This window comes from Rhinolophus hipposideros (assembly GCF_964194185.1).
Source record: "Rhinolophus hipposideros genome assembly, chromosome: 23".
In the NCBI taxonomy this organism is placed as follows: Eukaryota; Metazoa; Chordata; class Mammalia; order Chiroptera; family Rhinolophidae; genus Rhinolophus; species Rhinolophus hipposideros.
This window is the reverse complement of record NC_138069.1, coordinates 22,359,938-22,382,642: the sequence shown is the minus strand read 5'-3', so window position 1 is coordinate 22,382,642 and position 22,705 is coordinate 22,359,938.

Below are 22,705 nucleotides of genomic sequence, written 5' to 3'. Positions count from 1 at the left end.
CGCCTAGAGTAGTTCAGGTGAGATGATCATGCAAATCAGAGGCAAGCCGGCTGCCTCCTCTGTGCTCCACCCACTGTCTCTCCCCGCGGGAGTGTCCACCCCGCGTTCCTCTCTGATGAGGAAAACCATGCTGATGGGGACCAGCAGGAAGATATCCTGCTGCTCTCTGCTGAGTGACTACGTGGTTTTCTTACTTCATGCTCAAACACCATCCTTGTGCCCAATTTGTAGGTGAAGACACTCAGGCTTTGAGGGGTTAAAAAGTTTGCACGAGGGCGCACAGGCACATGGGCCTGTCGGCATTCAACCCCAGTCAGATGCCAGACTCCAGTGGCCTCTGTTTCACCACTTCATAGCATAGTCTCTTATGCTGTTAAAATGACACCTGAGCCCAAGGCCTCCTTCAAGAATCGCCTCTACTCTGAAGCTTTCCTTGACAACCTTTTCCATCCCGGTGTTTGGCACACGTAACTGCCTGGAGCAGTACTTGCCAATCATGCATTCATTCAGCGTTTAGTGCACATCCACTACTAGCTGCTCTTTGATGAAGAACTCCGCTCCTCGTTTTGGCCGTCTCCTGTTAGGATAGGGCAGGATCAAGGTTACAAAGTGAGATGTCTGGCCGGTATGTCCATATTCCTGTCTGCTGGAAGCAGTACCCACCCTCCCTTCCAGGGCCCGAGAGAGTTGATGGGTCTTTTCCTATAGCCAGACCGTCAAAGCCACTTAATAATTCAGGTCACACGTATGGAAATTCAACAAGCTGCAAAGCAGGCAGCTGCGGAAGTAGCAGGGAGTTCGGGCAGGCAACGCGGTGCTGGCGGGAGCCTGTTTGGAGTCCCAGCCCCTTTCCCTGCAGCAGTCCTGCAGCGCTGCACTTCCTCCTCGGTCCTCCAGGAGGAAGGGCTGACAGGCTGAGGCTGCGCTCCCTGCTCCCTATGATTCTGGAGTTGGGGGGTTTTGCCACGTGTTTATGAAGACACTATAAGCAAAGCCCGGCTCCTTTCTCCAGGGTGCTGTCCTTCCAGCACCTCCAAGACTAAACCGCCCACGATTCTGAGGAAGTCAGGATTAGGCTGTGCCTGTGGAATTCCCAGGCTCAGGTCCAAGAGAAGCCCTCCTCCTCTCACTCCACTTAGTAGTAACTACACCCGGTATTTCCTTAGACAATTAGAAGACGTTTCAAAAGGAAGATTGGAGGAAATTTACTGAAAAGAGCCCCAGGCAAGTTATTTTAGAAACTTCATTCCTCTGGCCCATCCCTTCCCAAGAAAGATCTGACAGGTTCTTAGGAATCCAACTGGAGGAGATGGGTCTCAGCTTTGCTACAAAACAGATGGAACTTTGAGAATCACAGCACATTTATAAAAATTTCTCCACACAGAATTCCCTCCTCTTCTACACACAGCTTGGAATACAATTTTAGGGGATTCAGGGCTTCCTGGAGTCCATCCCATGAACCCAAGTTTGAGGTCCCTAAAGATGATTTTAGGTGGCATATGGACAAATATTGATTTACATGTTAATTCCTGAGTATTTATTTTAATATACACTAAAATCATAACACATCAAATCTGTGGTCTTGTAAATGTTTTGGGATGAGGCTACACTAAAAAATTATGGCTAGAATTGAAGCCAGTTTTAAAGGGAGCATTAAGTAAAGGATTAGCGGTTCAGGGACCCATGCATGACTGGAGAAAGGCTGGGAAGTGCTGTACACAAAGGACCAAGGCTTTTGGATGCCCTGCCCTAAGTTGTGGACCCTCCAATCTGACTCAACAATCTCATTGCTCTAGTGAGGAAACGGAGGCCCTGGGAGTTAAGTTACCTACCTAAGAGTTCCCAGCCGTCCTCAGTGGAGCAGATTCCCAGGTCAGCGTTTTTTCTGTAGCATCATCTGTTTTCTTGCTTTCTACCTGTTCAGTTTTAACCCCAGAGGGCAAAAACAAGGCCCACCTGTGTTCATTCTGGGAGCAGAGAGAATGAGCAGTAACCTCCAAAAGCCAGTTACATCACTGGTATTTTACAAGGGTTTTTATAAGTATATTTCTTAGACGTTTCTCATTGCTTATACTCACATATAAAAAAATGTTTCGAGATGCTTGTCATTCTTCCCACATTGTTTCAGGTTTGCCTGTGTAGAGTCTCAGGAAATGATTTGATGTTTTCCCCTGAGGGTTATTCTATTTGGCTAGAGTCATAAGACAGAATCAACTTTGTATGGTATGAGGTTTCCTTCAAATGGGTTGACGGTGTATTTGCTGGGCAGGTTGGCAAGGGTGAAAACTAATGGTGTATAATATAAAGACTTTAAATTCTCTGCCTGGGTCAGCCCCGCCAGGAGCATTGTTTTGGTTGTGAATACATGTCTTTAAGAGGGAAATGGACCTAAGGGAGTGTGGTCAGAAAGAGGGTGACAGGACAGGGAGGAGACTGCAGCTGGAATCAGAGGCACAGTGACAGCTGAAGGAACTGGCATTGGCCAGTGGCTTGCAGACAGATGACTCTGGGGGGCATTCCAAGGTCACTGTCTGCAGCTCTTTGAGGTCTGTTGTGGGACAGGGCAGGACATGCATGCCACGTTACAGGTCTGCTGTGCTCCAGGCAGCAGTATAGGTGGCCCGTGAAACCGAGTGGGCAGGTGGGCACCTGGGGAAAGTGAGGAGAGGTAGGCAGCAGGGCCAGGTCATTGTCGTGTAGGAATGCAGACTAGAAATCTGAATTTTTAAATGAAATCTGATTTTTAAATGGTGGCAATGCATTTTTAAAATATTTGCAAATATTGTGTGGCCAAACAAAACACATCTGTGAGTCAGATCTGACCTGTAGACTACTATTTTGTAACTTCTGCCTCTACAGGCATGAGTTATTCTGGGGTTCCTGATTGCTGAACTAGTATTTGCCCAAGTGTGGATACCCCCTTTCCTGGGTCACGGTCCTATGTTCAGAGTGAAATCCTCTCAGAGTTGGAGGACTCCTTCTCGGGTGAAGGGACGGTCAAGCAATGCCAGGGAACCTGCAGGAGGTGCACTGTTCCTGAAAATAAAAATGATACACTTGTCACACCGCCTCTTGCAATCCTCTAGTTGTGTGTCCTGGAACAAGTAACTTCTCTGGGTCTGTTTCTTCCTCCGTAAGAGAGATGGGATTGGATGGAGTTTTGTAATTTTATGACGGTCACTTCTCTCCACGCTCAACCTCACCCCTATAGGACTTCCAAGTCTCTATATTCTGTGTCCTTTTCTGCAGCGGGTTCCTGCCAACCCTGAGAAATCCTGCAGAAACTGCGGGAGCCAAGTTGCCCAGTTCCTGCCACCTTAGGAATCTCTTTGCTTGTGACATCTTCCTGTTTTCTTTCCCCACGAACTCTTACTCATCCGCGCCCTGGGCAAGCTTCTCCTGACCCCAGGCCAGGTCTGTTCCCCAGTCATATCACGTTTCTATCAGAGTGCTCACTATAATTGCACTACTCATTATTTGTGTGATTATCAGATGAATGTCTTACTGGGTTAGATTGTCCTGATGGTCTCTTCCAACCCTGATGATATTCAGTGGTTCTGGGATAAGCAACCAATGATGTCAGAGCACACAGCAGTGGTTCTCAAGATTTATTTCTGCCCCAAGCACCCAAGAGATTACAACACCCACCATGAGCTGGACCTATTGGATTCAGGAACATTTGCACAGAAGTGAAGGGCATAAACCTGGTCTTGACTTTTCCCCTGCAGCTTGTTGGCTGTGGGGCTACTTTTTAGACAAGCCACACCAAGCCTCAGTTTTCTCATCTGTAACCTGGAAACAGTAGCTGCCCCACAGGGTTCTTGTGAGAAATAGATGACAGTAGTTAAATCACTTAGCTACTGTTGGGCACATAGCAAGCATGAAACAGATGGAAACCATAAAAATATTTTCAAATCACAGGTCAGAATGTCCTAACGGTATAAATCCTAGCTGGAGTTCAGCATAGTTAGTCTCTTCATGAACTGGCACCAGAGGACCGGAGGCTAAACCAGTGCTTCTCAACCGAGGGGCATTTTTCCTCCAGGGACGTTTTGCAAGGTCTGGAAACATTTCTGGTTGTCACCATGTGGGATGGAGAGGTACCACTGGAACCTAGTGGGGAGAGGTCAGGGAAGCTGCTAAACAGCCTATGCATGCCCAGGACTGCCCCCACAGCAAAGAATGATCTGGTATAACATGTCAACAGGGGGCTAAATTGTACCCCAGGGACACAGACTACAGTGAAAGAACATAACTTCATGAGGTTTTATATGTAATATATACATGCATATACATGCATATAGACAGAGGGTGCCAAAAAATATATCTACATTTTAAGAAAGGAAAAAAAACTATTAAAATTGAGCTGATGCTAACCACTTTGAGCACCTCCTGCAATTGCCGAAGTCAAACGTGACTTGTGGTCATCTTTTCTTATCGGTATATATTGTCTTACAATTTGAATATAGTTTTTTTCCCTTTCTTAAAATGTGCCTACATTTTTTGGGCCCCTCTGTATGGAGCTGAGATGCACACAGACCACATACTGTACACTGTATGTGTATGTGTGTAATCTCTAAGTCCTAAAGTCCGTATACAGTCAGCTGGCAGCCAGCACAAAGCCAAAGACAAAGCCATGGCACTGATGCCCAGCTGCGAGCCAGACTGACTCACCCACCGGAGGCTGACTTACTGGAATGGGAATGTCAGCACTTGACATACGCACAACTTTTCAGGAAAGTAAAGCTTCAGGGAAGCTGGAGTGTCCCTGGTGTCCTATATAGCGTGATCGTGAAGCATGACATACCTTCTTCGTGCCTACACCCTCTTCCTGCCTAAGCTTTCCAACACCCAGCGATTCCAGTCCCTTGGAAACTCTTTAGGAAAGCGAGGGGCCGAGAGGTTGGAGGTAGCGGGGGAAATCGCGTGAGGCTGGCTGTTGTGCCACCAACTGGTCAGGTCACGTAGGTTGACTCACTTTCCCCTCTTTGGTTATAATTTCCTTACAAGTGAAATAAACGTGGGGTGAAATGACCTTGTAAGTGTTCTTTCTGTTTGGACAGTGACGACTCGTAGCAAGGCAAGATGGGAATTAGCTCGTGGAAGGCCTATTCTCTCAGCCACTGTGCAAGGCAGAATACCGTGTTTCCCTGAAAATAAGACCTAGCCGGACCATCAGCTCTAATGTGTCTTTGGGAGCAAAAATTAATATAAGACCCAGTATTATATTACGTTATAGACCCGGTCTTATAGTATAGTAAAATAAGACCGGGTCTTCTATTAATTTTTTGCTCCAAAAGATGCATTAGAGCTGATGGTCTTGTTAGGTCTTATTTTGGGGGAAACACAGTAGCATAGAAATTGAAACATAGGTTGGGGGTTAGAGAAGCAGGCAAAACTGAGTTGGAAATCTTAGCTCCTTCTTTTACTTCTGCATAACCCATGTGTTACCATGCAAAACGTCCGGCTGCGTGTCGCAGGAAAGCCAAAACTTGAGAGGCAATGTTGGTGGAAAGAAAAGCAGGTTTATTCCAAAATGCCAGCATTGAGGGAAGAGAGACTCCTTTTCACAAAGAATCCCTTCTCACTCTTAATACCACCAAAAGGTTTTATAGGCATGCAAGGAGAGGCAGAATGAAGGAAAGGAGAAGTTGGCTAGGCAACCCCAGGAAAAAGGCGCTTCCCAGAGGCTGGCCTGCCTTAGGGTCAGGAGAGGAGCCCATACAGAGGCAAAAACCTCTCCCAAGCCAGGGCACTGGGACCCGAAGTAAACAGAGCCATTGAAACTGGTGTGCATAGTAAATGCATAGCAAACAGAGTCATTAAGTTTTGGCTGGAGGAAAGCAAAGCAAAGAAAAGAACTTTCAAAAGGTCCAAGGCAAATCACAGTGAAATGAAATTACACCAGAGGTTTAAATCTTAGAATAGAAGATGTAGAGTCACCGTTACACTTGGAAAGTTTAGATGGGAATAGTAATACTACTTACCTCAATAGGCTGATGCCTCCATAGATTAAATAAGATATTGTTTGAATAGTCCGACATGTAAACACTTCTCAGTGCCACCATCATCATCATCATTATTAAGTATTGGGTGATGGCGGTGGTGATGTGATTAAGAAATGGCCTTTTTGCTGGAAGAATTTGCAGTCTACCAAGAGAACCAGATAAGCGATACAGAGAAGGATGAAATGCAGAGTAGAAGCAGGGCCACTGAGATACAAGGTGGAGTTTGCATTTAGGAAGGAGCAATTAATGCCCGCTGGAGACCAGAGAAGGCTGTGCTCCGTGAAAGAGGCAGGGTGGAAGTGGGAGCCTTTCAGAATATGTGGGGAAATTCCCTCACCTAAAATGTTTTCTGGACTTCAAACACCTTCATCTTTACTTTCCTAACTATCAACTGTGTTGCCCTGAAAATAAGACCTAGCCAGACCATCAGCTCTAATGTGTCCTTTGGAGCAAAAATTAATATAAGACCCAGTCTTATTTTACTATAAGACTAGGTCTTTAATATAATATAATGTAATGTAATATAATATAATAATATAAAATACTGGGTCTTATATTAATTTTTGCTCCAAAAGTCGCATTAGAGCTGATGGTCTGGCTAGGTCTTATTTTCGGGGAAACACGAGCAAGTTTGGTGGTCTGCAATCAGCCTGGATGTCTGTGGAGCTGATGGATCCAACCAATACTCTACGTTCTGCCTGACCCCTTTGCCGGAAGGAACTGAACAGAATGGAACGAAATACATTCGGTGTCCAAGAAGATTACTGGGTGGCAGGACACAAGCGCACAAAAGGACAAAAAGAACAGAAAAGAGCTGGAAGATTTGTGCTGCCTCTTTATTTTTCCCTTTTTTAAGGTATAGTTGACATGCAAAATTATTTTAGTTTCAACTGTACGGCATAGTGATCTGACATGTACCTACCTTACGATAAGTTTGGTACCCCTCTGTCACAGTACAAACATTATCATGACATGCTTGATTATATTCCCTGTGCTGCATATTACATCCCCGTGACTTCCTTATTTTATAACTAGAAGTTTGTATCTCCCATACGCCGTCACTGTTTTCACTCATCCCCCACCGTTCCCCTCTGGCAATCATCAGTTTGTTTTCTTTATCTATGAATCTGTTTCTGTTTTGTTGTCTTTGTTCATTTGTTTTTTCTTTCTTTTTTTTTTTTAAAGATTCCACATGTAAGAGAGGTCATACGGTATTTGTGTTTCTCTGTCTGACTGATTTCACTTAGCATAACACCCTCTAGGTCACTACATGCTCTCGCAAATGGCAAGATTTCGTTCTTTTTGATGGCTCAGTAATATTCCATTGCGTATATGTCCCACCTCCTCTTTATCTGTTCATCTATCCATGGATATCTATGTTGCTTCCCTAGCTTGGCTATTGTAAATAAGGCTAGAGTGAACATAGGCGTGCATGCTTTTTCAGATTAGTGTTTCCATTTGTTTTCTTCGTGCTGGCTCTTCCAACCAGGAATTCCGATGGGGAGTTTAAAGAGTGAATATCTTCCACTTAACCCTTCGGTTGCTCTGTGAGGCTCACACAAACCATACTCCATTACCCCCTGGGCTCTCAGGGAGTAAAGCGAGTTCCACAGGAAGAGAACGGCAGCGAGGAGTGAGCGTGAGAAGCCAAAACAATGAAGCAGAACAGACCCACAGACTTGATGTCACAGCCCAACCTCCTCCTTTGAATGAAAGAGCCACTGAAGGGGTAGGGCAAAAAGCCCTGGGCTTGCGGTGAGCAGCTCCAGGCTGCAGTCCTCGCTTACCTGTTGTGGTATCACCTACCTGGCAGCTTGTAATAGGATTAAACAGGAAGCCACAGGTAAAGGGACTATTGTAAAATGTGCAGTGTTCCATATGCAACAAAGATAGTATTACTGTTGTTATTTGTAGAGATCGAGAAACTGAGGCATCGAGGCGAAGGTCTTTCCCCGGGGTCCAGTACAGTAAATTAGTGACAGATCTGAGAGGAAGGTTCCGTCTCCACAGGCCGGATGGCCAGGTTGCAGACACACTGAGGCCACCCGAATAGCTGAAGCTGGCTCTCTGTTCCAGCCACCAGAGCTGGGGCTGGGGCTGAAAAACACAGCCAAAGGCATATCCGGGATGCATTTCAACGGCCCCAGACTGTTCAGCTGCCCAAGCACGCAGGTTTGTTGTGGGAAGCCCTGGGGAGCCCAGAGGAAGAGCTTGGGAGAACATGGGGGAAATGAAGCCCGCCAAAAGAAATGAAAAACACATTAGCTGGTGTGAAGGGAAAGGATGCAGAGACACAATCCGTCGCCTCAATGTTTCCGTCATCTGTGGCAGAAAGGTGAGAGAGACCTTCTGTAGGGCCAGCCCAAGTCCAAAGCCCAGGCTGCTGAAGCACAATGCCTTTGGAATGCTTCGTCAGAACGTTTGCATGGACTGTGACCTTCACAAAATCCCTGCACTGCAGACGTGATGCAGAATCTCCACAGCCTGGCTTCCAGGATGGCCCGTGCAAACCCCCTTGAGAGTACTTTGAGGATGCGGGTACGGAAGAGAGGCTGTGGTCTCGTGACAAATTTCCTGACCTTTTGCGTTAAGAGGCAAGGATGCAGGCTGGCTTTCATGCCAACTGGCTGTGGTTTGCTAATCAAAGTAATCTCCCTACTTGAGTCGCTGATTCCCCAGCAAGCCATCTAGACGGGAGGAGTGAGGAGGTCCTTTCTAGTCTAAAGATGCGAGAGGCATGGGAGAGGAAGGGGAGAGCACCAACATTCACTAAGTAGCATAGTTGCCCAGTGTTCACTCACATATTTACATGTTATATCCTTCAGTCTTTCAAGTTTTCCTTTGAAGACGGTGTTATTGTTTCCAGTTTTAATAGGAGGAGAGGTTCTAGAGTCATCCAAGGTCACACAGCCAACAGTCCCAAAGTTGGGATTCAACATCATGTCTATTGCTCTTCAAAAACCATATAAAATAGTGGGAATGATAGTCTTGCCCCCTGAAAATGGTGCTGCCATAGTCCCTGAACCCATCCCATGTCCCAACCCTGGATGTTTTAGGGGGAAGCTCCCCGACTTTGGAGAATACTACGTGCGCGGTGCTGGCTTACACTGTCTTGAAAGTGTCAGCTCTGCACATGTCTTTCTCTGTGCTGCACACTCGGTGATGTCACGTTGGTAGCTTGAGACGGGCATGGTGGGAGTATGCCCACCAGGCCAATAGGAACACGACACAGCAGGGGTTGCCCCCTCACCAAGAGCTGGCTCATGAGTGCACCGCTGGATGTTGTCTCTTCTCTATTACCAGCTAAGGGAGTAAGCATTTAGAAGCGCACACAATTGACATTGCCGCGACATCCCAGTACAGTGGACCTGTGTTGTTGAGCTGGGAGACACTGGGTGGGAATTGGTGAGCGTCGGAGTCACGTGAGTGCTAATAGAGAGGACAGAGAGACCCAGACCCCTTGACGTAGGAGAGGACTGCTGTGTTCTTACCAAGTGCTCCCATGATGGTGGTATCCGCCGCGGTTTGAGAGCTTCTGGTCTACATTGCAAACTGGAAATAGGAATCCGCCCTCTGACCTTCCTCACAAGGATGATTAACGAAGGCATGAACAAACAAAATCAAATCTTGAAAAGGACAGTGCCAGGTAAGCAGCACTTTGAGGCCCCGTCTCCTGGCCTGTGAAATGTGGATAATGCTGCCCTTGCCTCATGGCGATTGAGATGGAGATTCTGTAGTAGTGATTTGATAAGCAGGGGAAACTGTACAATGTGTGGCATTGTGATGACAAAGGATTTCTCCTTTGGCTCTGTTTCCCTTGGAGGGCTGGGGAACACCCTCCTTTCACCTTCTGCTCCCAAATTCTATTTTTGAACCTTGCATATTTTGGTCTAGGGATTAAATAACCAATGGGGCCGGGCCGGCCCGGTGGCTCAGGTGGTAGGAGCGCAACCTCTCAGCGAGGTTGCTGGTTCAACTCCCGCAAGGGATGGTGGGCTGTTCCCCCTGCAACTAGCAACGGCAACTGGACCTGGACCTGGAGCTGAGCTGCGCCCTCCACAACTAAGACCAAAAGGACAACTTGAAGCTGAACGGCACCCTCCACAACTAAGATTGAAAGGACAACAACTTGACTTGGAAAAAAGTCCTGGAAGTACACACTGTTCCCCAATAAAGTCCTGTTCCCCTTCCCCAATGAAATGTTTAAAAGAAAAAAAAAAAACCAATGGGGCCAACACACCTGTGCGACAACCCTGCCTCCAGCATGTCCCAGCACCTTGGCTCCTTGCAGCAACGGATCTGCCTCTTTTCAGTGCTGACCACTGGCCTCTAGCCCAGGCTGAAGAGAACTAGTAGCCCCCATTTTCTTTCCCAGAGTCATGTCTCAAAATGTGGCAATCAGCTTTTTATGTAGTGGCTGCCCCACCTTAAAAGGCTACTTGGATTTAATTTTAAAATATCCCTTTCTCCCCTGTGTTTTGGACTAGGACCAACCTGGCCCAGCCAGTGACCTCTCCTTAATGTGTACAGATGAGGTCCCCAAGCTTGTGGGGCAGGGGCCAAATTTCTAGTGTGCACTTGTTGTAAGCTTGCCAGCTGATGTCCCCTCTCTCTGAGTCTCCATTTTCTCATTTGGTGTTTCCCCATGGGGAGCTGTCGGCCTTTTGTGTGGGATGATTCTTTATTGTCCTGGATAGTACAGAAAGTTTAACATTCCTGGCCACCAGCCACAAAAATGACAGCAGTGTCTGCTTCGTCACTGACAACTCCAACCATCCCCACACATTTCTAAATGGCCCTGTGGAGCTGGTTCTGCTCTGGGCCTATGCTCTGAAGGGCTTCAGTTTTCTTAATTGATAAATGGACCAGAGAGATTTCCCAAAGCCAGAGGGGCCTCACCCAGAAGCAGCCACCAGAACTGCCTGGGCTAGATGGAGAGGCAGAGTGTGTTTCTGCCCTGCACCCACTGAAGTTCTGCTTGGATTTCTTTAATCTATAGTGGTTCCACAAAATAACTTGTTTGGGGAAAACCTCCTGTGGCTAAAACCAAAAAAGTGTGAAAACCAGTGGACTGGATCAGAGGTTGCTACATGACAGCCCAAGGGCTTAATGCGCTCTGCATACATGTTTTGTTTGGCATGGAATATTAAGATATTTGGAGCTAACATTGAAAAAACTCTGGATTTTAGGCTTCTCGAAAAAATACAAAAAAAACCACACAAGAAAACGGGAAGTTTTGGCAACACAGAGCCCAGATTTCTACAAGGCAGTGGTGGGTTGCAGCTGAGCCCAGGCTGCCGCCAGAGAGGGGACCTGACCTCTCCCTCATTTCCTCCCTTACTTGTCTGGCCCTGGAGACAGTTCAGTGTTCAGCGCTTGGATTATATCAGTGGTTCTCAACCCAGAATACCTGGAAGAACTTTTAAAGTTTCAGAATTAGGGCCCAGACTAATTTAATAACTGTCTCTGGGGTGGGGCCTAGGGGTGAGTACTTTCAAAATCTCCCCAGGTGATTTTACTGTGCAGGCAGTCATGAGAACCAGCAGAATCTAGTTTGGGAAATACAGCCCCAAGAAGCCCAAATTCAGGACGGGTGTTCCTGCTCTCTCCTCTCCTGCCCCTTAGGATCCTCAGCTTCATTTCTTCCTGTGGAAACCCTTGATTTCCCCCAGCCACCCCTATCCTCTTGCTCAGCTGGCCAGTACTCACTTGGCAGTGCATACACCTGGCCTCCCACTGGGCTCAATGGTTTCTGGTTTGATCCAGTCAATGTTCTGTTCTTCCCAAGGCCCCAGAGGGCTCCAAGCCCTCTCCTGGGGCCCCACCCACAGGGAAACTCTGCCAGCCCCATAGTCACCAGCCTCTGCCAGCCTCTGCCAGCCTCTGCCAGCCTCTGCCACAGAAGCAAGTCCAGGCTCCTTCCTAACAGTCCTTCTGGAGTGACACCTTTAGGACACTCCTCTCTGGGCCATCATTTGCATAAATGCCCCAAAGTAACCTGGGCCAGGTAAGTCTGTTACTGGGGCTGTCTTGTGCATTGAAGGATGTTTAGCAACATTCCTGGTCTCTATGACTAGAAGCCAGGAGGACCTCAATCCTTCCCCCACCTCCCAAGTCATGACACCCAAAAGAGCCTTCAGACATTGCCAAATGTCCCTTAGGGGTAAAAATCACACCCATTGAACGCTTATGCTGTAAAGTAATTCAAGTTCTCACTTTCTCTTAAGGCACGGATAATGCGGGCTGATATACCAATTCTTATGCCACCCACAAACCTGTACACTCTCAATCTGTATCCCTTGGAACCCCAGTTTCCCTTTACAGTAAATAGGTCTCTCTAATCCCACCCACCTCTAATGTTCATTACCACATGTGTGTTCAATAATACTGTGTTTCGTCGAAAATAAGACCTAGCCAGACAATCAACTGTACTGTGTCTTTTGGAGCAAAAATTAATATAAGACCGGGTGACAGCACGTCCATTTACCCAGTTGTTCAAAAGCCTACAAGCCTTCTTTGATTCCGTTGATTCTCAGGTTCTATATCCAAGAGATCAGGAAGCCTTACAGGTTCTATGTTTAGACATACCCCAAATCCTTCCACTCCTTTCCATCTCCACTGCTACTAATTTTGTCTGTCATCTTTTTGTCTGGGTTATTTCAGTAGCCTCAGTGTCTCTTCTACAATCCATGCTACTACCTGCAGGCCGAGAGATCTTTAAGGAATGAAAACCAGGTTGTCGCTTACCTGCTTAAGAGCATTCAATGGCTTCTCATTCTTAGAATAAAACCCAAACTATTTACTTGGGCCCATGAGGCCAATCTAGTCCCAGCCAACTCCTCCAGCCACTCCTCATACTACTACTCTCTCACTATGTTCCAGCCGACTGGCTGCCTTTCCACGCCTTAAATATGCCAAGGGCTTTCCTGCCTCGGGGCCTATGCACATAGTATTCCCTCAGTCTATAACCTTTGTGCACCGTGGTTTCCACAGCGGGTTTCTTCCCAAGCTTCGGTCTCATCTTAAGGGCTACTTTTGCAGCAGTCACCCCTCACCAACTCAACTTATTCAATAGCCATTGAATAAAGTGAATGAATCCATTATATTTCTTTATTACCTTTCAAGCAATTAGTACAAACTATCCTTATCTTGCTTATTTTTTAGTTTCCTTGTTATCATGCATACGCGAGGACAGAGACTTCCTCTGTCTTAGTCATTATAGTACCCCAGGAACTAGTACCGTGCTTGGCGCATGGCATGGGCACGGATTTCTGTTGATGGAACCAGTAAATGGATACCCATAAGCTTCAGGTCCTAGACTCCTCCATGCACTCATGGTAGATGATGACTGAAGCTCTTCCAGCTCTGATATTTTAAGATGCCACACCAAATGTCAATGCAGAGTGGGCCACTGGGAATTCCATGAGTCACTCAGGGGACTATTACTATCCTCGTGCTTCTGTGACCATAATAGGCCTTCTTTGGTGGAAAGATACAGATTTCTTAAATGTCAGTGCTGGAAGGGAACTTAAAATCAAAGCACAATCTCTTCATTTGACAAGTGAGGAATACACCCTTTAACTTTACCTTCTACTGACCAACGTCAATGGCCACTGAGATACATTAGAAGTTACAGAAGACAGGGTCACTCTGCCTGAGCGTGCCAAATCACCTTGTGGCATTGGTGAAAATACTCCCATTTTCATGGGCCTGCTTTGAGTGACTTGTTGCTTAGTCAGAAGTTGTGGCCACGGCCCATACTCTCTGCCAGTAAAAAGGAAGCGCTTTTTCCTTTTACATAAGGAAACCATGTACCTTATGGTTTTCACAAGAAGCCCTGAGGTTGGCAGAAAAACTGGTCTCAGAGTTTGTGATGGTACTTTCTTACCCTGGATATCAAATAGGAATGGAGTTATGTAGAAAAGTTTACAGCCTCTCGATTCAAAATAGGCATGACTCAGTGCTAAGCTCTTGTTCTCCATCAGCAGAGTATAGAGGAAGTCTGTGAAACTGAGTTGTCAAAGATTATGAGAAAGAAGAGATAAGAGACTGGAAGGAAAGAAAGGAGGCATAAGGATGAATAGAAAAGGAGGAAGGAAAAGTTGAAAGTACAAATTGTTCCATGAGACCAATTTAAAACCCCAGGGTCCAAGGAAGAGAGGTCTAGCCAAGGAAGGAAGGAGGCCTCTCTGGGGCTGGATGTCTCTTTCTGCCCAGAATTTGGCCTGTGACAATGGGCAAAATCGGTCCTCTCTCTGGTCTTTTGCAAAACGAAAAGGGTGGAAGAAATGGTCTGGCAGTAATTTCTAGAGTCCTCCTTATTTGTCACTTTTTGGTTTAAAACCACAGATCCCCAGATAGGATACAGAGCCTGCTCTAACATCCTTTCAGTTATGTGATGGACCAGAGTGACCGAGTGAAACAAGTGTGAAAACGCAGAGCTACTTCTCTTCGGCATTACACAGTTCTTGATGACACCTGAACCCCACTCCTTTTTATTAGAGCCTAAAGTCTCAAGCAGTTCGGATTAAAACCAATAACAAAGCCCTTAATTTGTATGCGTGCCTTTTGAAGCTTATAAAGTGCTTTCCCGTATTTTATTTCATGTAAGTCTCACAACAAACGTGAGAGGTATTATTCTTCTCAAATTACCAACAAGGAAACTAAGACTGAGAGACAAGTGATTTGTCCAAGGTCACCCAGAGGTGCCAGCCAGCGCCTGTTTGTCCTCTGTGCCTTTCCTCCTGCTTCCTGCTCTGTTTTGCATCAGAGACCTCCACGTTCCCGGCCCCCTGGCCTGTTGCTTCAAGGCAAGTTTGGCGGATAGGAGTCTATGATAGAAAGTTAGGGGAGAGGGGGAGAAGCTGCTGTTTCTTCTCCTCTCTTTGCCTCCAGAGGCATCTCCAGCTGTGGCTTCATGTGCTCTGTGCCTCCAGCTCCGGCCAAATAAATGCTCTGGCTTCTGAAATCTTGTAACACCACCTTCTCCCGCGTGCCTCCAGTGTTGTCTTCCCGTGTTGCTAATCTCTGGTTCCTGACCATCCCGCGTGGTCTCTCAGTTCTCCTATCACCTGGGCAGCCAATTTCTTATATTTCCTATGTTGAAAGACCTAGAGTGGCTTCTGTTTTCCTGGCTGGAGAAGCACTACGATGAGGAACTACACACAGGGCAGAAAAGACTTGAGATAGCATCCCAGACTCGCACATACATGTATGTGTGTGCATTGCACTATTAATTGGGGAGAGGCTTTGCACTCGGGAACCCAGCTTGTATTTATGTAACTTGGAATCTTGAGACTCTAGCACAGTGCCTGGCATGCAAGAGGCACCAGTCAATGTTTGCAGACCTAATATGTTTGTTTGGTACAACAAACCTGGCCAGAGTGGCTGTTTAGTTTATTCTCTATATCTCTGTTGTCTGTTAGACATAAGAAATACAGGTCCTTCTAGTCCATGAAGGGCAGCACGGAGCCATTTGACCACATTCTACAAAGTCACACATGGAACTGCAGTATGAGCCATTTCTATAGGATTTTCCTGAGTTTGAACCATAGGAGTTATTTTAAATGAAAAAATATTGATTAGTTGAAACTTGGGGAAATGAATAATTGCCAAAAAAAACCAACAAAAAAAGAGTGGGTGAAAACTGGATGGAACATACGGGAAAACACAGGAAAAAAAAACACCCCATTTTATTCCATTGTCAGTTTTCATATGCTTATGCAAGCAGAGTGTAACAGAATGGAGCACGGGACCGGCACTGGCAGATCTGGGTGCTGCACGTGGTCAGCATGGCCACCAGTCATGTGGCCGTGGGCAAGTTCATTTCTCTCTGCAGCTCGGTTTCCTTTTTAGTAAAATGAAGGGGTAAGATGAAATGACCTCTTGCTAAACTGTCCAACAGCTCCTTAGCATCTAGAGAGAATCAAGCCTGATTTTGCTATTGTATAAAATAAGACCTGACCGAATCTGACCCCAGCTTACCTTTCCCGCCTCATCTCCCTCACCAACCCTGCTCAGCCATCTCTCCTTGCAGACCTCAGCCTTTACAATCCTGTGTTCTCTATTTGTAATTCTCTTTCCTGCTCTCCTTACTCCACTTTGGATCAGCTTAAATTTTGCTCCTTTCTGCAGTGGTCTCATGTTCTCCTTCTTGTTGGGACAAAAAGAATAAGATTACTTATCATGGAGAGGCAGTATGAGGCACTGGTTGGTTACAGGAGTGGACTTTGGAGCCAGAATGAGTGTAGTTAAGCCCTGAGCCTACAACTTATTAGGTGTGTGACACGGAGAAAGTTACTTACTGGCCATGCCTCAGTTTCTTCATCTGCAAAGTGCTCATCATAATATTATTATTATTATTTTTTTAATGCGAAAGACTTTCCATTTTTCTGGTTGGACACAGACTAAATTACCTGGCTGGGAAATAATAAGTGGTATGTGAGCCATAAATATGACAGAAAGGGGTGGAGGCAATATACCAGACATATGTATATGTCCATTTTCTTATTAAACTGTGATCTAAACTGATATAATTTTGGGTCTTTAGCCTCTAGCACAGTGATGGATGTGGCGGGCACTAGTATAAGTTTGCTGACTTATACTTGCCAGGATTAAATGAGATAAAACCTCCATGCCCAGAAGAGTACCTGGCCCAGGTACTTGCTGAAGCAGCTATTGTGATCGTTAACCAACCATTATCTGGGGTCCCCAAAGCTTTAACTTTCCTATATTATAGCAGTTATTACATTGTCTTATCATTCTGTTTTATGTATGTCCATCCCTTTTATTACACTGTAAGCTGAGGGATAGGGAACTATTATCAACTGAGTTGTGTTTCCTCAGAATTAATATGTTGAAGCCTGAACCCCCACTACTTCAGCATGTGACTGTATTTGGAGCTAGGGCCTTTCAAGAGGTGATTCAATTCACATGAAGCTTTTAGGGTGGACCCTAATCCAATCTGACTGGTGTACCTTCAAAGGAGAAGAGATTAGGACACACAGAGGGACACCAGAGTTGTGGGTGCCCAGAGGAAAGACCATGTGAAGCAGCAGCAGGAGGGCAGCCTCAGAAAAAAACCAAGCCTGCCCGCCCTTCGATCTTGGACTTATAGCCTCCAGAACTGTGAAAAAATAAATATACAATGTTTAAGGCACCAGTCCGTGGTACTTTGGCTATGGCAGCCCTAGCAAACTAAGACAGAGCCTGGGTTTATTCATTCATTCAACAAATACTTATGGAGCGTCTATGATGTACCTGGCACCGATTTAATAGAGCATGGAAGGCTGAGAAAACAAAAAACAGAAAAAGGGCTTCTGCTCTCAGAAAGCTTATAGTCTCCTGGGAGAGGTCAGCAATCAGAAGATCCCATGCATAGTGCCATAGATAGAAAGGAGAGGTCCTGTGCTCTGAGGGGGCGCAAAGCTGCATGGTGCGGGGGATGGGGAGAGGGGGGTGCAGTTGTCTGTGTTGTTTTATCTCAGCACTGCTCCGTTGCTGTGCTCACAGCCAATACATGGGGAATGTTGGCTGGCTTGTATTCACAGCTCTGCTCTCTCAGTTCTCTATGTGGAATAACACCATTTCTTAGCACTCAAGGAAGGACAGCCCAAGGGCAGACATTGCTCAGTGCTGACTTGATAAGTACCACACAGCGAAGCCAGTGGAAAGACTGGTGGATGAGAAGGAAGAGGAAGTGGGTTCTCATCATAGCCCTGCCGCAAACTGGTGGTGTGACCTGGTACAACGCCCTTCCCTTGTCTGGACCTCCATTTCCTCATCTTCAAAAATGAAGAGGTTGGAGGAGTTCATCTCTCCCATCTCTTCCAGCTCTGTGAAATCTTTTCTGAAATCTAGTTCATGAAAAGTATCGAAAGGAGGAAGGAAGGGACAGAGGAAAGCAAGGGAGAGAGAAGGAGGGGATGGAAAGAGGCTCCACCATTTTTGCTGTGACATACTCGCCAGGAGGTTGCTTCTCTCTGAGTCTCCATTTCCTTTTTCTTAAAAAGTGAAAGAGTTAGTTATCTTTAATATTCTTTTAGTTCATAAAGATTTCATGTCTATGAATATTTGGAAACTCTTGAATCTTCTGTACCTGAGTGTTCATTAATTTCAACAGGAAAACATCCGTGGGCTAAGAGTCTGCATTAGATGTAATCAGGATTGGCTTCCATTTTCCCGTTCACCTCATTCAGTTATGAACATTTAAATTGATTTATCTTTCAAACAGGAAGTTTTAGAAACACAACCCTTTACTAACCACATATCTTTGGCTTAGTAACTAGATCATCAACCAACTCAGTCTCCACTGAAAGAGGCCACAGAAAACATACAAAACTAAAGGTTGGTCTGTTGACATTTTCTGGAAAGAAAGTAACATCTTTTACCCAACTACTCAGAGTGAGGAACAGTGACCAGAAGTATCTTAGAAACCAAATTCTACTAGAATGGTTTGGACAGAGAGTAGATCAATTAGAAAGAAAAATTAAGGTATCAGTGTACAATAGGGTAATGCTTAAATTAATTTTGTAACATTCATATGAAAATCTATGCAACACTTAAAATAGTATTTTGCAACATGAGGAGATACAATATAATGACAAGTGAAAGAAAGCAGGATATAAACCATAATTTAAAATAATCTTAATTTTTATTAAATATACAGTACACACCATACATACACACACACACACACACAAAAAGACCTGGAAAAAAATACTTCAAAATATTAACAGAAGTAATATCCAGAAAGAGAAAGTATTTTATTTGCTTCTTTTTATTATTCTGCATTTTCAAATTGCCATGGATATATGTTCATTTGGTTAGTCACTCAGCACTTGTTTCTTATGTGTCAACTGTGAGCCAATTATGTTGTAGAGGCTAGTGGTAGAGGCAACTCTTGGTCCTCCTGCAGCTTACCCTGTGGTGAGTGGACCCAGATGATAAAGAAGAATCAGTTAAACAAGCAAGAAGATGTGGATGGTGGTACGTGCTGTGAACACATCGAGTCAGCGGGACAGGAAGGGAGGGAGTGGAGTTGTTTACCTATCCCCCTGGCATGTATGGCCAGGGAGGGCAGCCCCGTGGACGGGCCATTAGAGATGACACTGAATGACACAAAGAAGCCCAAAGACCCGGCAGAAGAGCATTCCCGTCAGAGGGAACAGCCAGGCTGGGGGTCCTGACCACACTGGGCACCACAGGTCTGGGAAGAAGATTGGCTCTGATTGTAGGTGCAGTGGGGGCCACAGAAAACTTTCCCATGGAGAGCGACATGGTCACAAGCTGCTCAGAAAGATGATTCTGGCTGCAGAGCAGAGAGACGCTCCTGGGGGTAGAGGCACAGTAGAAGCAGGGAGACCTCTCCAAGACATGTTTTTCTTTCTAATTTGCCAATTCTGTGACATCATTTCCCACTACAGTAAAGTGAGACAGTTGGGCAAGGTCAATGATTTCTAAGAGCACTTCCAGGACTTCAAAACTAAAAACATTTTTGTGTACCCATTGACCTTTTAAAAACATGCATAAGCTTCTTAGACCCAGGGCCAAGCCTTGGTTTCCCCATCTACTCCTAGCACCCCGCCTCGCCTCTCATAGGCCCCACTGAAGGAGCACACTGCATGCTTCATGCTGGTACCTGTGGGCTGTGTCACTGTGCTCAGTGCGAGGTGCCACTGTGCTTCCTGTGAACTCACCTGCTCAGGCCTTTGTCCTGAAGCTAATACCATGTCTCCCGAAAATAAGACCTAGCTGGACCATCAGCTCTAATGCGTCTTTTGGAGCAAAAATTAATATAAGATTGGGTCTTATATTTATTATATTATACTATACTATACTGTACTATACTATACTATACTAATTATATTATATTATGTTATACTATACCTGGTCTTATAGTAAAATAAGACTGGGTCTTATATTAATTTTTGCTCCAAAAGACGCATTAGAGCTGATTGTCTGGCTAGGTCTTATTTTGGGGGATACACTGTAGGGAGCCACTGAAGCCTTTTCAGCAAAGCTGACGTCTGCGTGTTAGAAAGTGCACTCAGGCAGTGATGAAAGGGTTCCAAAGGGGCTACGAGTGCAGCAGAGACAGAGAGACACATTGTTTTACTAGAGAGTCTGTGACATTTGAGAGAGAGCGAGCGACCACCTGTGAAAGTAGAGACCTACCAGGGGGAAGGTCTCACCTGCACACCTCATCTGCACAAAACCACCTTTACCGGGAGCTGCAATCACCAGGAGACGAGAAAGTGCAAGATTCCTCCTATTTATAGTTGGGGGGAAATGAGGCACAAAGAGACAAAAAGTGACTCATGTGCCAAGGATTTCTGACTTCAGGGCCTCCTCTCAACTAATGTGAAAACCAGACTCCACTTAGCGTGTCATCCACGGAGGGGGAGGGGTTTTGCCTGTGCCAGATGGAAGGGAGCGTCGGGGTGGGGCGGGGTGGATAAGGGGGAGGCAAGTATCCTCGGCAGAAACCGTGACAAATACTCCAATACCTTCACTTGACACTCCCATAATCCAAGAAGGGCTAAAATTGGCTGTAGAACTTGTGTTATGAAACCAGAGCAGATCAAACAAAAGAAATAAGCACAATTTGAGTCAGCCAGATGATAATCCTTGTGGAGAGCATGCGAATCCAAGCGAAAATAGATCAGAGACATTTTCCCAAGAGACACAGAGTTTGGAGATCTTGGGACCAAACCCCTCACGTGAAAGATGGGGATAGAGGGGAGTGTCACTCCCTGGCGATAGAGAACAAGTTTGGCCTGTTTAGTCAGGACTAGGACTGGAACCCAGCTCTCCCCATTCAGAAGTCAGTCTTCACAACTAATTCTGGATTAAAACTAAAACTAACCCTTTATTTGCCAAACCTACAGTCAGGCACAAGAGCAGGGGACAATTAACATGATGTCAAAGCACCCTGTATATAGTGCATGCTGCCATGTACACACACACACACACACACACACAGAGCTTTAGTCTGACAAGGTCTTTTTTTCATTAAGTACCATAGGCCATTAGTATTACTTAAACATCTGTGTTCACTGCCCCTGAATTCAAAGGCACAGCTCGTGGAATCTAGAAGCGACCTCAGTCCAACCTCTTTATCTCACAGAGGAGGACTGGAATCCAGAATGAACCAGGTTGAATAAAGAGTCACTTACACCACGAACCCAGGCAACCTGCCCCCAGGTCCAGTGCTGATTCTAGACTGCAGGAAGGAGAGCTGTGTTCTTTAACACACACGCCTTACCTTCTCTTCTCAAGCAGATTCTCAAAGGAAGGTGGTACAGGTTGTCGGCAATTTTTAGCATGTTATTTTGTCTGGGGCCTGGCAGCTTGGCACACTGATTAGTGCATTTCTAAGGAAGTCCTTTAACTTCTTTGACAGTTTTCACCATCATGGGATCAATCACAACCATCCATCACATAAACATTAACTGAAATGTCCACTAGGTACTCGACACTCTGCTGGGTCTTTTACTTTTCATCTCTTTTGATTTTCATAATACTATCCTGCAGTATCATTAGTTCCATATATTATTATTATTATTTTTTTTTACAGAGGGGAAACACAGCTTGGAGAGGCTAAGCAATTGCTTTAGGTCATAGACTCGGGAAGGGGCAGAGTTGGGATTTGACCCTCTGTTGGTTTCTATGACGCCAAGCTCCTCCGATATGTGGTGATTTGTACTATACTATGGGCAATGCACGAGGCAGGCCCACAGTCCGAGGGAAGTATGGGGCTAGGATTCACAGGATCCCACCCTCTTCTGGGCTGCTTAGCTTTGCTGTGAGTGCCACATTACATCTTAGTTTTACACGCCCCTCCCAGAGGCTCAGGATGGGTTCCTGACAGATAAGACCCAGAGAAGCTATGAAGGGGCTCACAGCAGAGCAAAGATCACTCACTTGTGAGGACTGATCTCCTTGAGGGGTTTGACCCACAGATGTGAAGGGAACACAGTGAGAGTGCATCCAAAAGGGATTGACTCGGACTGCAGAAAGGATATAGAACTTGGGGGATAGTTTAAAGGAGGTTAGCTGATGGAGGCCCTCTCTGGGTTTTATGTGAACACACTTTCAGAGCAGACCCTGGGAATTTCCTACACAGAATAAGAATTTCCTCTGGTGTCCCTGATGGCATTTCATTTCTGCTTTAATGTCTCCAGGAACAGGAAGCTGATTACCTTTCAGACTATTGTAATTATTAGCAAGTTCTAGTCTTCGTCTGTCTCCCAGATATGTCCATGCATTGAGTCCAGATCTGCCCTGTGGTTTGCAAAGATGAAATCCGCTTGCTCCCTACCCAGGTGCATTTGGGATAATTTGAAGACAACTTTCGTTTTTTATGTGTGCTCCTCAAAGTGTGCTGAGCAGAGTAGGAAGTTTGTATGATGCTAAATAGGTGTCCTCTATAAAACAAACATATCAAAACAAACAGACAAAGGCACAAAAATAGCATTCTGTGGGCATGCTAGGTTAAACCAGGTCAACCAGGTATGTTTCCTGCCAGACTGTTCAGAACTGTTACCCAGCTGCTGCAGAGTGCCAACTCCAGGAGGAGAATCCTGGGCAGGCAACATTTCCCAAACTTTTGACCTCCCAAATTTTTGAACTCAAACCTATTTTTTCTACTAGTGTATCTTTTACTACTTTGCATATATACTATTAGAAATACTGTT